General features: G+C 37.1%; 1 pseudogene across 1 annotated transcript in view; it reads left to right on the top strand.

Moving 5' to 3' along the window:
- The first annotated feature begins 204 nt into the window (after positions 1 to 204).
- Positions 205 to 16,581, top strand: part of LOC149821811 (nuclear transcription factor Y subunit C-3 pseudogene) — a 31,285-nt pseudogene continuing 14,908 nt past the window's right edge. The window contains exon 1 of the transcript XR_016426152.1: positions 205 to 593. The product of XR_016426152.1 is annotated as a nuclear transcription factor Y subunit C-3 pseudogene (transcript). The remainder of the gene's footprint in view (positions 594 to 16,581) is intronic.

Raw genomic sequence — 16,581 nt, forward strand, 5'->3', positions numbered from 1 at the left:
AGGATGGAACTAGGTCTGGTTCATGTAATTCTTATAGAACCGATGTCTGGTCGTTCTTATAGTGGGTCCGGTCGACTCAATTCGAACCTGGTTCCAACACTTCAAAGTCGGATCTGGATCGAATTTCACTGAATCCGACCCGTTGACACCCTGGAGATGCGTACCTACTGTTAGGTCCTCATCCAACCAAAGTCACCGACCCTATTTTTACGCAAACAAGCACGCGTGGCCCATCTACAGCTCTCTCTCTCTCTCTCTCTCTCTCTCTACAACCCTGAATGTTGTATAGAAATTGGTTGCGTTTATTGTCCGTCTCCTCTCCGATTGAAGCGAACGAGCGGTCGGGATGATGTTGAAGTTGAGTGGGGGCTCCTGAGAGACTCATGGAGGTTCCATCTGTTGCCTGATCCTTATCTGCTGTTGGGGGCCATCACCATCCGTCCGTTCTTCCTCTGCAAACATAACAATCAACAACGGCGATCACGGTTTCACGCGTCGAAGCCTCCGCCGCTCCCACCTCAACCTTATCCATCCAATCAGAAAATTCTGCTTTGCCTCTCTACGTATATATCCCCCTCCCTCTTTTTCCCAAGGTGGGCATTTCTCTCTCTCTCTCTTTGACCCACTTGGTAAAATATTAGTTTGGTGTCGTTTATGCTATTTGGGTGTCTTGGATTTCCCTGTTCTATGGTTTCTTGGTTAGATTATTGGTTGTTATACTCTTTGCTATTGTTTCGTTAATGGTGGTGATTCTCACAACGGCATCTGGATTGGGAAAGGGAGGGGATTTCTAGGGTTTCTTCGAATAATTGCATTAGTTTCGATCTTCATGGGTTTGGACATTGTTCTTTTGATTTTTATCCTTCTCTCTTCTTGGATTTGCTTTTGATTCGGGTCATGGTTGTGGGTTTCTGGGGCAGTGCCTCAAATGGTTTTCTCATATGGGGAGTTTCTCTTTGGATTGTTTTTCAACGTTGCTCGTTCATTTGTTTTTAATTCGTGTTTTAGGGGATTTTCCGATGCTCAGTATGTCACAAGCGTGCAATGTGTGTGTGTGTGCGTGCGCGGTGATTGACTCTTGTATAGGGGACATGATGGGTATGTTAAAACTTTTAACAACAGTAGCTTTTGCTGCATATCGTCTGAAGATTGATTTTGAGCTCAGATAGGAGTCTTGGTTGCTTGTTCAACTGCCTATTTAGCTGATTAAATTGAATTTTGGGATGACCCTTTTAAGGGTCTTTTGAGGTGTGGATTTTGGGTTCTTATAAAAAGCCTTGAATTAGATTTGTTGGGTTGTGGGACAAGTAGCTTGTGTGGAAGTTATTTTTTGAGTTTTCACTATCATATTTCAGTTATAGAATGCAAAATACCTTGTGAATGAGGTTGCTTTGTTTGGCTGGGCTTGGTTTAAGCATGCATGCACCTTGAGTGTGATGAGTTTGCTTTTTGAAGTTGTTTATGAAGAATTGTCTTCGCAGAGTTACTGGAAGCTTCTTAGATAGGTGGGAAGCGCCCATCTCTAAAACTTGCTTTGGAAGCACAATCCTCTTTGCTTCTGAAACTTGATGGAAATTTGGATTCTCCCAAGCTTCTTCTATGTTTCCCATCCGTTTTATTCATGTTTCTTACATGCTTTCTATATGTCCTCTCAAGCTTCTTTTCATGTATTCTATGTGCTTCATCTCAGGCTTGCCACTCCCTTCCCATGTGTTTTTTCTAAATAGGTAACCATCATTTTTAAATTTTGACAAAAAAATTAATTCTTACACTAAAAAATTATGAAACTTAAGAATAGTCAATTTTAGTTTTTATTCACTTCCATTTAATTCTCATATGGCTTCATTTTTTATTCTCATTTTGCTTTCAAATCGGTTCCTTGCTTCTCGCTCTTGCTTCCTCGTCCAACAACCTTGGTATGCCCTTGGTGAATCTGAATCTTGTTAATGCTAAAAAAATTCAAGTAGGACTTCAAAAGAAGAAATCAAATGTCAGTTATTAGAGCGTAATATCAATACTTAATTCTGATCTTTAGTCACATTGTGTTTCTGAAATACAACAATTCCCAACTCCTTATTTTTGTGTAATAATTTTTTTTTTGCATTAGAAATACATGTATTTTTTGCACATGTCATAAAAAGACTTAGACGTGTCCTGGATGTGGGTTCCACAAACCTGTTTGCTGGTTTTTGTAGTCATTTACTGTTCCTTCTGCGACTCTTGTTTAAAGTTTGTCTGTCATGACTAGTGGGGCCTGCCCCCCCCCCCCCCCCCCCTGCTGCTCATGGAATGTCTGAGTCCCACACACAAACAAAATTTGGGAGCCCATGGTACTTCTCAGATGGAAAAAGTTGTCTTAAACCAAAAGTTATACATCAATAAACCAAAAACATTAAGAAGATAACATTCATGAACATAGAAAGTAGAACAGAGGAAAATGTGCAATCACATAAAAGATCACTTGGGTCATATGGGACCTAAGGTCATAGGAGACATGAGAGAGAGGACATGGTGGCCTCATCCGAGAGTATCATGAGAAGAGAGTTAAAATGTGTCACAATTCTTAGAAAAAATAATAAAAAAGCAACATGACCAGTCATTTCTTTCTCAAAAATGAAAAGAAGCCTAACTTCAAGAGTGCACATACCAATACAAAACACGGCTATAATACATTACAGAAATGTTTCAACAGCCACTTATTCATCAAATCACACAGACCAGACAATCAAGAAGTCCATGACAGAAAACTGCCCGTTTCATTAATCTCATATACCGTATCCAATATCACAAAGCTGTAATCAAATTCCACAAGGGTGCATTTGATTGCCGAAACAATCGACAGTTCGTAGGGATTTAAAATTTTGGGGTCTCAGATTCCTACATTTGGTCTGATCTCCCACCCATTGAAAGAGAAAACCTTGGTTTTGGGCAGTGCTAAGTGTAGAGAGAGAGAAAGAGAGAGAGAGGTCGATATACTCATTTAGGGCTAATCTCTTGTTTAAATAGAGATTAACCAAAAAGGAATAATTACATTTAGGTCCCTTAATATTACTAAAATATCAGAAGCACCCTTAAGCATGTATAAAACATTAATTAGTCGACTTATCTCAACACTCCCCCTCAAGATGGAGCATGGATATCAATCATGCTCAGCTTGCCACAACATTTTGAAAAACTGGGTCTCGCAAGAGGCTTTGTAAAAATATCTGCAACTTGATCATGAGAGATTACATGCTTAGTATAGATGTGTTCAGCTTGAACCATATCTCGTATGTAGTGACAGTTAACTTCAATATGTTTTGTCCTCTCATGAAATACCGGATTATTAGCTATATATGTAGCTGCCTTGTTATCACACATCATTACCATAGGAGATAAAACCTTCACTTGAAAATCAATCATTATTGTTCGAACCCACATTAATTCAGCTGCGGTTTGGGCCATAGCTCTATATCCTGATTCCACACTTGACCTAGCAACAACAATTTGCTTCTTGCTTCTCCGAGAGATTAAGTTACCTCCCACAAATACACAAAATCCTGAGGTAGATTTTCTATCCTCTACAGCCCAGCATAATCAGCATCAGAATAAGCAACTACCTCCAGAGTGTCTGTTTTCTTGAATAACAACCCCTTTTCAGGAGAGGATTTTAAGTACCTGAGTATCATCATTATAGTGTTCCAGTGTACCTCAGTCGGTTTGTCCATGAATTGGCTAACCTTACTTATAGCCAGAGCAATATCAGGTCTAGTCACTGTCACATATAGTAACTTTCCTACCAATGAGCGGTAGCGTTTGCTATCAACAGGTTTTGACCCCTCATCAAACAAATGAACTTTGTTGTCCATGGGAATATTTGCGGGTTTGGCTCCCAACATTCCTGTCTCTTTTAGTAAATCAATAACATACTTCCATTGTGATAAAACCACACCCTCACTGCCTCTGGCTACTTCTATTCCCAGAAAATATCTGAGGGAACCAAGGTCTTTTGTGACAAAAAGTTTTTGAAGATGAGCCTTTGTAGCTGCAATATCATTCATGTTATCTCCTGTGAGAATGATGTCATTCACATATACCACCATAACAACTATACCTGAGTTGGTTTTCTTAATGAATAATGTGTGATCTGACGCTGATCTATTAAAACCAAACTTTGACATCACCTCAAACAACTTTTGAAACCATGCCCGATGACTCTGCTTTAAACTATATATCGCCTTTCTTAATCTACACACCTTTTGACACTCCCCCTCAACCTCGAACGTAGGAGGTTGCTGCATGTAGACTGTCTCAGACAGATCTCCATATAAAAATGCATTTTTCACATCTAGCTGACACAAACACCATCCACAGTAAACATCTACAGAAAGAACAAGACGAATGGTGCCCATTCGTGCTACAGGAGAAAATGTCTCGAAGAAATCAACACCATATGTTTGAGTATAGCCTTTTGCCACTAACCTGGCCTTATACCTTTCAATTGAGCCATCTGAGTTGTACTTGATGGTATATACCCATTTACATCCAACAATGTCCACATCCTCTGGAGGGTCAACGAGGTCCCATGTCTGTTGAGACAGTAAAGTATCCATTTCCTCTTGCATAGCCTGCTTCCATCGGCTCTCGAGAACTGCCTTTTGATGACTCATAGGAATAGTTTAAGCAGTTAAGGCTGAAATAAAAGCTTTCATCTGATTTCCGCGTCTAGCTTCAGACACAAACTTATATATAGGGTATAATGTACACTGTCGTGTCCCCTTCCGCAGAGCGATTGGCCTGTTATCATCAACATGAATGTCATTGCTCTCAGGAGTACTTACCTCAGGAGAAGAAGTGGATGGAGGCACCAGAGGAGTTGGAGCTCTACGCATATGCACCAATGGAGGATTGTGGAACCGTGAGGTAGGAGGAGTTGGATTCGATACTAAAGGCACCGATTCCAAAGGAAAAGGAGGAATAGGAAGTGGAAAAGAGCCATCTTGATTAGCTTGCAGCCGAGTACCAGTACTAGAATAGTATGGAAGGGACTCCAAAAAAGATACATCCGCATTGACATACTCCTGACGAGAGATTGAATCATAACATCGATACCCCTTTTGGTTTTTTGAATAGCCTATAAATATACACTTGGTGGCTTGAGATTCTAACTTATTACGCTCAGGACCAAGTCTGTGCACAAAGCTACTGCACACAAAGGTTTGTGAGCATCAAGTCTCTCAAAAGCAGCCTTAACAGAAGCATAATACTGGGCCAAGGTCTGATCACCCTGCTGAAGGTTATATATCTCCTGTTCAACTTGGAGAATGCGACTCACATTCGTCTTTTGAGAATATGTATCTCAAAGATTATCCCACATCTGTTTAGCTGTGTTATAATAAATAAGGCCATCTGCAATATGAGGTTCAATGCTATTCATGATCCATGACATAACAATGTCATTATCTTCTTCTCAAGTATTATATTTTCTAGTTTTGTCAGTTGGCTCAGATTCCAGTAGAATATGCTTCCTACGATATCCAGACACCGACATCATAAACATCCTGGACCACCTTGCATAGTTTATTTCATTCAATTCAACGGAAAAACCATACGAGAAAGGATTGGCAAAGGATTTGTATTCTCCAATAGCCTCATTTTTGTAATCATATTTTGAAGCGTCACCCATAGTAAAAAAAAACTTTAACTGTTACCAAACAAAAGAAACTCAATAGCTATTACTGCAGCACAATAAGCAAATTGATGACAGTAATCTGTCTCCACCACGACATCCAGAGAAAAAACTCCACACTATGCAGGACGACATCTACTTCATGCTGCCAATCAACAAAAAAATATGATACTAGTGTACACAGCCGTTCCTGTGTTTTATGGGGCCTGAGGCAGAGGAAAAAAATGGGCCCCCTATTAATAGTAGGAGTTCGGGGGCAGCCCCTCCATTTTTTTTAAAGAATCAAAATAACAATAAAATTTGTATTCACATTAAACAAATATAATATTCCAAATATTTATATTATATTAAATAAAAATAGGGGAGCTCGGACCTTAAATATGGGCCCCTAAAATTTTTTTTGGGCCTAGGGGCCCTGAGGCCCAAGCCTCATTGGCCTCTTTACAGGTCCGGCTCTGCTAGTGTATGCTCCACGCAGTCATTCCATCAAAACATAAACCCAGATAACAACGTCTGTTTCACGCTGCCCACGAAAAACTTACGATCAGTGTGCTCCACGCTGTCAATAAACTTTGAGATCTGTATCAGATCTAACAAAAGAAAATATTTGCTTCACGCTGCCAATGAAACCCTTAAGTTCAACGTATGCTTCACGACATCTGCGCAACATCCATACCACTCACCAGATCGGGAACCCATGGAGTCACCACGACTTGTAGATCTGATTAAAAATCTAAGTCATGACATTTGTCATGCTACAGATCTGTACCAAAAGGAAAAGACTTACCCGATCTGCTACACGCAATCAGCCTTCACGGTTCTGCCTTCACGCAATCACCTTCACGCCCGATCTGCTACACGCGATCAGCCTTCACAGTTCTGCCTTCACGCAATCACCTTCACGCCCAATTTTCTACGCGCGATCTGCCTTCACGCAATCACACGATCCACCTTCACACGTTCCCAAGAATGTACAACTCTAATATAATATATATATATATATATATATATTTTTTTTTTTTTTTTGAGAGAGAGAGAGAGAGAGAGAGAGAGAGAGAGAGAGAGAGAGAAGTCGATATATTCATTTAGGGCTAATCTCTTGTTTAAATAGAGATTAACCAAAAAGGAATAATTACATTTAGGTCCCTTAATATTACTAAAATATCAGAAGCACCCTTAAGCATGGATAAAACATTAATTAGTCAACTTATCTCAACACTAAGGATCTCAGATTCTTAGATATGAGATCCCTCATTTGCGTAGGCGTTGGGTCCGGTGCGGGCCCCAGCCAGATCTGACCTCTAGCTCAAAGATCCGCAACAATCAAATCTGCCCTAAAGGTTTTAAGATTCAACAACAACGACCCAAGAATGGCATAAAAGATGGCGCCCTCATTAACGTTGCAATTCTTATTAAACACTAAATATGTCCACTATCACCCAGAAAACTAATTTCATGACACCATTTGCTAGAAAATCCATACAGTACAAGAGGATGGATTTGGCTAGGGGGGAAGCACACACACATTATATATGTATGTCTTTCAACTTTTTTAAAAGAGATAGTTCTAGTCAGTCAAGGAGTATGGTATGTGGAGCACTTACATATTGGACTATGGTATGTGGAGCACTTACATATTGGACTAGAACGAGAACTGCTGGAACTGTTACCATTCATACTGTGAAAATGTCTTCAAAGAGACAAAGTGCATAAAAAACACTAAATGCTCAACGTGTAATGTGTGCACAAAGGCACAAGAAGAACACTTGAAATAAGTGTGCTCAAAGGCACAACACATACAAGAGATCACAAATGCAGAAGAGAAATAGAATGTTTATTGAATAGAAAAGAGCTTTTGCTCAAAGCTTAAGAAATACAAAGGGGTGGAGCCCCTATTTATAATACAATGAATGGAGATCTTGGAGGGGCTCCATATAGACGTTGGAGCCCCTCCAACGGTCACAATTGTGACTGTTGGAGGGGCCAATGTCTATATTGTGGCCCCCCGAGGCTAAGAAGAAAAAAAATAAAAAGAAAAAGGAGAAAAATAAAAGAAAAAAAAATACAATCATATTCCAAGGAGAATATGCATAAAAGTGAAAATGACAGTTTTACCCTTATAGGGTATTACAAAAATTATATATAATATCTATCTATCTATATATATACATAGGCATATATATAATATATATGCATCTCTCTCTCTCTCTCTCTATATATATATAATACATTTTAGCATCCTCCCTCAAACTTACGGTGTGATGACCAAAAGTTTACCAAGAAGAAAATTAAAACTAGGTGAACAAAGCGCCTTAGTAAAGAAGTCAACCAGTTGATATTCTGATGTCACATAAGGGAGATCAATGACTTTCTTTAGCTATTCTTCTCTAACATAGTGACAGTCCATCTCCATATGCTTCGTGCGCTCATAAAACGTGTGATTCTTAGCAATATATATTGCACTTTTGTTGTCACAACACAACTTTGTAGGTCTTAGAACACGAACCCCTATATCTTCGAACAATCGCCGAATCTACACAATTTCCATGGTTGTAGTTGCTATGGCTCGGTACTCAACCTTGATAGAAGATAGAGACACCTTCTGCTGTTTTTTGTATCTCTAAGCGACTAATGATTCACCTAAAAAAATATAAAAACCAGTGGTGGAGTGACGGTTATTTGGGTCACCTCCCCATTCGAAGTCAGTATAAGCAATTAAATTTAATTCGAAAGATGAAGATAAAAATACTTTTTTATTTATGGTCCCCTTTATATGTCTGATAATTCGAAGAATGACGCTCATATGCACTGATGTAGGGGCATGCTGAAATTTACTAGCAACATGTACCGCATGAGAGATATCTGGTGTGGTAATGCTAAGATACATCAATGATCCAACAAGTTGCCTGTAAGGAGTGGGATCTTCTAGAGGAATCCCATCATCAATCTTCATCTTTGATCCTACTATTTTAGGAGTTTCACAAACTTTGTTATCTGTAATTCTTGATTTGTCAATGACCTCACAAGCAAGTTTAGTTTGAGACAAAAAATAACCCTTGTGATAATAGGCAACTTCAATACCCAAAAAATATATTAGAAAACCTAAGTCCGACATTTCTCTTGATTCCTTTGGCATCATCATCTGTAATCAACATGTCATCAATATATACTAACAAAATTACAATTCCTGCATCATATTTCTCGACAAACAAAGCAGTGCCAGTATAACATGAGATAAATCCATGTGCTATCATTAAATTGTTAAAACGATCATACAAAGCCTTGAGAGCTTGTTTCAGTCCATAAAGGGCTTTTCGTAAGCGAATAACTTTACCTTTAAGAATATCCATTTCTGGAGGAGCATCCATATAAACTTTTTGTTTAGGTCACCATTTAAAAAAGCATTTTTGACATCCATTTGATATATGTTTTATTTTTTAATTGAAGCAATTATAATAAGACACCTAACAATAACCATACGCACAACGGGGGCAAAGGTTTCATCGTAGTCTATTCCATATTCTTGACTATATCTTTTGGCAACTAGACGGGCTTTATACATTTCAAGAGACCCATAACTCTTGGTCTTGACTTTAAAAACCCATCTACATCCTATTGTCTTTTTATCATTGGGAAGGTCTTGAAATTTCCAAGTTTTAGCTTGTCTAAGGGCTCTAAGTTCATTATCCATGGCTTCCCTCCATTCAATAATTTTCTTGGCTTCTTCGAAGTTTTTAGGTTCTACATACGAGTGAATGACACTAAAACATGCTCTATATTTAGGTGAGAATGATTCATAAGATATAAATCTAGAAGAAATTCTTCTAGCTCTTTCGGTTCTTCGAGGACTTAGGTTATTTGTGGAGGAAGGCTCACTAGATTCACTATATTTTTCAATTGCACTTCTAAAATTATTTCTATCTCTATGTGTATAGATGATAGGATCACTAGATGTTCTTTTTTCGATAGGGTGATTAATAGATTGATAAAAAGAGTTGTTATTTTCCTCTAATTTTTTATTATCACTATGATCATGGTATGCTAGATCATCATCACTAGAAATATCATCATTTCTAGATAACAACTCAAACAAAAAAGAATAATCCACGTTCTCTTTATGAGATTCACATTCTTCAAAACCACTCACATTTTCTAAAAAAATTACATTCCTAGAAACATATAACTTATCATTTTTAATATCATAGCATCTAAATCCCTTTTGTGTTTTTGAATATCCAAGAAATGCACAAGGAATGACTTTCGGTGAAAGTTTATCATTTTTGTCGGTAAGAACAAAACATTTACATCAAAAAATTCTTAATCTATTATAATCGGGTTCTTTTTGATACATAATTTCAAAAGGTGATATTTTATTTAAATTCTTTGAAGGAAGGCGATTTATAAGGTAGACTCGGCCCAAACTCTTTTAGGGATTTTTTAAGAAATAAGTAAAGTTCTAGCGGTTTCAACTATATGTCTATGTTTTCTTTCGGCTAAACCATTTTTGTTGGGGTGTTTTGGGACATGATTTTTGATGAATAATTCTATTAGTTTCAGGATAATTTTTAAATCATTTAAGAGATATTCTCCTCCAGAATCGATTTTAAGAATTTTTAACTTACCATTAAATTATTTTTTTATCATCGTGTGATATGTCTTAAAAGTAAAAAATACTTCATGTTTATGCTTGAGAAAGTAAATCTAACAAAATCTAGAATAATCATCAACAAAAATAACATAATAAGAAAATTTTCCTTTAGATACAATGGGTACCGGTCCCCATACATCCGAATACACATTTTTAAAAGGTTTGGTTGTAAATATAGTTTTTTGTCCAAAAGGTAAGCTTCTCATTTTTTTAAGAATGCAATCGTTACAAGTGGAGTCATCTTTACATAGATCTTTAACAAAATATAAATAAGAAAGCTTGATAATATTGGGATGCCCAAGACGCTTATGCCAAACATTTATATCTTTATGTTGGACAATGTTACAAAAAGAGTGTTTTGGAATTTGGAGAAATTTCATGTAGTAAAGATCTCCTTTCCCAGAGCCTTCCCCAATTAACTTCCCGGACCGATGATCCTGTATTCAACATTTATTTGATGAGAATTTGATATCATACCTATGGTCCGATAGTTGAGAGACTAAAAGCAAATTTAAATTTAACTTAGGTATAAATCTAATTTTAAGAATAAAAAAACTGACTTTCAAAATTTTCAAATCTTTTAATTTCAAGAGAAGCACTATCGGCGTTTGAGACAAAAGAAGGAGATGTATTTTTTTGTGTATTCGGAAAGGGCAAAAATATTTAGTCATATGAAAGGAGGCACCCGAATCTAAAAGCCAATAAGTCTTACTGGGAGGAGAGAAGGTTGACATGACGACTTCGAAAATAGATCTCTTGAGAAGAGGTTGGAGAGCCTCCATGATTTGATTTAGTGATAGAGATTCATTGTAGGATGTGGATGATCCCTCTTCTTTATGTGGTTGAAATGTTGTGGACATGGCTACCATTTTTTTCCATTTTGGACAAACCGGTTTAATGTGACCCGATTCTTTGCAAAAATGACAAATAATCTTACTATAATCTCTTCCTTGGTACCTTCTATTTTGGCCAGCATTTTTGCCACCATCTTCTCTTGCTTCTTGATTTCGAAACTTGTTAAAATGTGGGGGTTTATATGTCTTCAAGTTATTCCCCGATCTAGACACGACATAGGCTCCTTCGTTTTCATCTTTGTTTGGAGGCATAACAAGAACACTTGGATTTGTTTTACTCATTCTCAATCCAGTTTCTTCTCCACTTAGTTTAGTGAGAACATCTTCAAGAGGTGGAGAAGTGAAAGAAGACAAGAGGGAAGATCTTATTTGTTCGAATTCGGGTTTAAGCCCATTCAAAAAATTAAAAAACCGATCTTCTTTCAATTGTTTGTGTCAAAGCTCAATGGCTTCCCCACTCCATTTTTGTTCAAGTATAGCAAGCTCATCTCAAATATATGACAATTCGGCGAAATATTCTCTAATGGTCAATTTGCCTTGTTGAAGGGTCAAAGCTCTTTTTTAGAGATAGTACTTGTGGGATAAATTTCTTGAGGTATACATCCTCTCGAGATATTCTAAAACTTGAGACGCCTTTTTGAATTTCAAAATATTTGCATTGATTCTAGTCTCAACCGAACATAAAATCCATGAGAGAATTTTATAATTTTTCATCTCCTATTCTTCATGCTTTTTGCTATATTCTTTAAATGCTTTTGTTTTTCCCTCTCCATCAAGAACTTTTATTTTCCCCTTTTCCACTATAGTGATTTTTGGTTCGGGCTTCGGGATCGTACCTTGGATGTACCCCCAAAGACCCTTACTCTTGATGAGAGCCTCCATATTGCCGGCCCAAACATGATAGTTTGACCTATTGAGTTTAAAACCAAGAAAAAAGTGGGAATCTTTTTCCATCATAGAGAAGTTTATATGAGAGGCAAAGAGACTTCAAGAATAGAAGCACTTACCACAACAAGTCTTATAAGCTTAATTGATGAGGTGAGTTGCACTAGAAGTGGATTGCAAGAACTTTCCACGCCAAAAAGCAAGAAAGAAGTATGAGCACGATTTTCAAGGCAACTGTTAAAATGTAATATAGATATATATAATAATAATATATACAACAACAACAACTACGCCTTCATCCCAAAACAATTGGGGTCGGCGATAATAATATATATATATATATTATTATATATATTTATTATTTATTATTATTTATTTTCTTTTAATTTATTATACAATAAATATTATCTAGTTCGTATCGAACTAGATAATATCTAGTTTGGTTAAGTTCCACTTGGAACTTAACCAAATACTAGCTGTTGGAACCAGTCCAACAGCTAGATTTCTAGCCGTTGGACTAGTCCAATAGCTAGAAGGGAGAGCTCTTTATGAGCTCTCCCATTAGCTCTTGTATAAATAGGGGTGCAACCCCCTTGTAAACTTCACTTCTTGTAATGCTTTTCAAGCCGTTGGACTAGTCCAACAGCTAGAAGGGAGAGCTCTCCCATTAGCTCTTGTATAAATAGGGGTGCAGCCCCCTTGTAAACTTCACTTCTTGTAATGCTTTTCAAGCATCCTTTTTACATAAATAAATAAATAATATGTGTGTTGTTCCTATTTTACCCTTTTTAAGGGCTTTGCTTAAAGTGTCTTTTAGACACTTCGTTCGATCATTCCAAGGGCGTTCATGGAAGACCATCATTTCATTACATGGTATCAGAGCTACGGGAATATTAGATCTTGGAGAAAAGCTGCCTCGGTTTCCGCACCCTTTGCAAAAAGTGTTTCGCCGCTTGAAAGGAAGTGTTTTATCACTTCATTTGAAGAGATCCCACATCTTGTATCCCTTTCCTTTTTCATTCTTTTATTGTTCTTCTCTTCTATCCCTATTCTTTCTCTCCTCTTGTAATCGATGGATGATAATGATAAAGTCACCATCATTCCCATGAAATTAAGTGATACAAATTATGTAACATGGGCTTCTATCATGAAGCACCATATATGGGGAAAAGGTTTATGGGGAATTGTGGATGGTTCCGATTCGGAACCTAAACTATCTCTTACCAAAAAAGAGGGAGATAAAGAGGTTCCTCTATCGGAAGAAGAGAAAATCAAATCCCTAGCCTCTTATGAGAAAAAAATGGAAAGAGTGGAGAATGGCTCATGGAAAAATAATGTCATGGCTTATCAATAGCATTGACATTAAAAAATGTTCAAGCCTTGCCAAATTTGATCATGCCGATAAGGCATGGGAATACCTTAAAAATATGTATTCTCTTAAAGATATTGCACATGTGTGCAACCTCCAAGAAAATGTTCGAATAATGACTCAAGGTGATAAAACGATTCGTGAATATTACAATGGGTTGTCGGAACTTTGGGAGAAACTTTCTCTCTTAAAACCAAAGTGGCATTGTGTCGAAGACATTGAGTTTCGCCAAAAGCAACTTGATGCTGAACACTTTTACCAATTTATAACTGGGTTAAGGCCGGAATTTGAAACCACCAAATCGGCCCTTCTTCACCGGGGAAAGATTCCCTCCATTGTTGAAACTATTGAAGAATTAACAATGGAGGAAAATCGTCTCTGAAAAGGTTCCTCTAAAACTGATGATGATTCCGTTCTAGCTGTATCTAGGCCTGGGAATCACACTCGCACTTACAGGCCACCTCATTTTGGGAGGCAAAATGACGAGTTTGATAAAAGAAAGGTGATTTGTCATCACTGTCATGAACCGGGGCATTATAGGCTTCAATGTCCAAAATTAAAGAAAATAGATGAAAAGAAGGTTGCATCAGTGGAAGAATCAAAAGATCAAGATGCATCTGTTTTTATAGCTCAACTTATGGAGATCCTTCAACCTCTTCTTTAAGGGGTCTCTTCTTCGGCTGAAGCCTCAACTGGAGCGGCAATTACATCTGTTTCCGGTCCATGTAACTTTCCTTGGCTTTTAGATTCTGGTGCCTCATTTCATATGACCCCACATTATAAATGCTTATCCGAATGTCTTAAAAATAACTCAAGTATTTCAAAAGTCTTTACAACAGATGAAACATCTCTTGAAATAAAGGGAATTGGGTGTTTTGAAAAACACAAAACTTTTTGTGTTCTAGAAGTTAGATATATCCCAAAACTTAATTGGAATCTCTTATCTGTTTCTCAAATTTCTGATTATGGATGTAATATATCCTTCTCTTCTGATGGTTGCTGGATACATGATCGCCGGTCAGGGAAGCTGATTGGGGAATGTCATAGAGAAGGAGGACTATATTACATGGATTTTTTGGAGCTACCCAAGAATGTTTTTTGCTTAAATGTTCATAAATTGGAAATAGACTTATGGCACAAAAGACTTAGCCATCCTCGTATGTCTAAAATCTAATATTTTCTAAATTTGGGAAAGTTTTGTAAATCTGAAAATTTTGCTTGTAAAGACTGCATTCTTGGAAAAATGAAAAGATTACCTTTCTCTAGTCGAACTTTTGTCTCTTCAAAACCACTTCAGTTAATACATTTAGATGTTTGGGGACCCGCACCAGTAATTTCTAAAGGTGGTTTTGCATATTATGTCATCTTTATAGATGATTTTACTAGACATACTTGGATTTATTTTCTTAAACATAAATCCTAAGTTTTTACTCACTTTCAAATATTTCATAAAATGGTTACAAACAAATTTCAAAGTAATGTCTCCATTTTTCGCACTGATTCAGGGGGAAAATTTATGTCTAGAGAGTTTAAAAACTATCTTATTTCATATGACATTATTCAGAACGATCTTGCCCAAACACCCCGCAACAGAATGGTCTTGCAGAACGCAAACATTATCACATTATGGAGACCACTCGGACTTTGCTAATAGCAAGCCAAGTGCCAAAAGGGTTTTGGGCAGAAGCTACTTTAACTGCTACTTATCTCATAAACCGAATGCCATCTTCTTCTTTAGAAAACATATCTCCGGTTGAAAAACTTTATACCTTAGCTCCGGACTACTCCAAACTAAGAGTATTTGGTTGCAAATGTTTTGTATTTACAAACAAAAACGATAAATTCTCCCCTCGTGCAATCCCATGTGCCTTTTTAGGATATGCCGAAAACCAAAAATGGTATAGATATTACGATGTTCAAAATAATAAATTATGTGTCAAGGAATGTGACCTTTCTTAAAAAGGAGAATTTTTTTGAAAGTGAAAAACACAAGGATATTACTGAATATTCCTTTTTAATTGACTTAACTTCCAAATCTGATGAAGAGGATTTTAAATATAGTTTTGACAATGACCAAGGCCCTACTAGCTTTGATCTTGATACTGAAGATCAAACTAGTAGGGATGTTAGTCTTCAGTATTCAAGACGAAGAATTGGAGAGCAACGCCCTCCATGCGCGTTATAAAGATTTTCTGAAGTTCCTTCTCGTAGGACTTCTAGAATCTCTAGACCCCCCGGGAAGTTTGTGTTCTATGAATCTTTTTCACCCTCATATAGGGCAATTCTTGCTTTAATTCAATCCTATGTTGAACCTTCCTCATATTTTGAAGCCAAAAATCATGCAGAATGGATTGAAGCTATGAAATTAGAGCTAGATGCTTTAGAAAAATCCAGTACTTGGTCCATCCAAGACCTACTGCTTGGAAAGAAACCTATAGGTTGTCGATGGTCTATAAAGTCAAAAACAAAAGTGATGGGACCCTAGAAAGATACAAGGCACGTCTTGTAGCCAAAGGCTACGCTCAAGAGTATGACATTGATTACGAGGAAACCTTTGCTCTTGTGGCTCGAATGACCACAGTTCGAACTTTAATTGCCTTAGCCTCTATTAAGAAATAGCCTATATTTCAAATGGACGTTAAAAATGCATTCGTAAATGGGAGCCTTGTTGAAGAAGTATATATGGAAGCTTCTCTCGGTATTAGTCTTCCTAAGGGTAAAATTTTTCGTCTTGAGAAAGCGCTTTATGGTCTTAAACAGGCACCAAAAGCCTGGTATGACAGGTTTAGTCATGTTATGACTAATATTGGTTTTCATTCTTGTTTGACTGACACTGTCTTGTTTATTAAGCAATCTGATGCATGTATCATTATCCTTCTTCTTTATGTGGATGATATGATCATCACTGGAGGTGACAAACAGGGAGTTGCTAATATCAAAACTCTTCTTAAAACTCATTTTGATATGTCTGACATAGTACTATTACGATATTTCCTTGGCATAGAAGTTGCTTATTCCCCTAGAGGGTATTTGATTTCTCAAACTAAATTTGCTTTTGACATTGTTTGCAGGTCTGACATCTCAGATGAAAAGAAAGTAGATACTCTAGAAGTAATTAATGTTAAGATGAAAATTGATGATGGAGAATGACTTGAAG

This window comes from Nuphar pumila, chromosome 11, assembly GCF_984573655.1.
Source record: "Nuphar pumila chromosome 11, dmNupPumi1.hap1.1, whole genome shotgun sequence".
Taxonomy (NCBI): domain Eukaryota; kingdom Viridiplantae; phylum Streptophyta; class Magnoliopsida; order Nymphaeales; family Nymphaeaceae; genus Nuphar; species Nuphar pumila.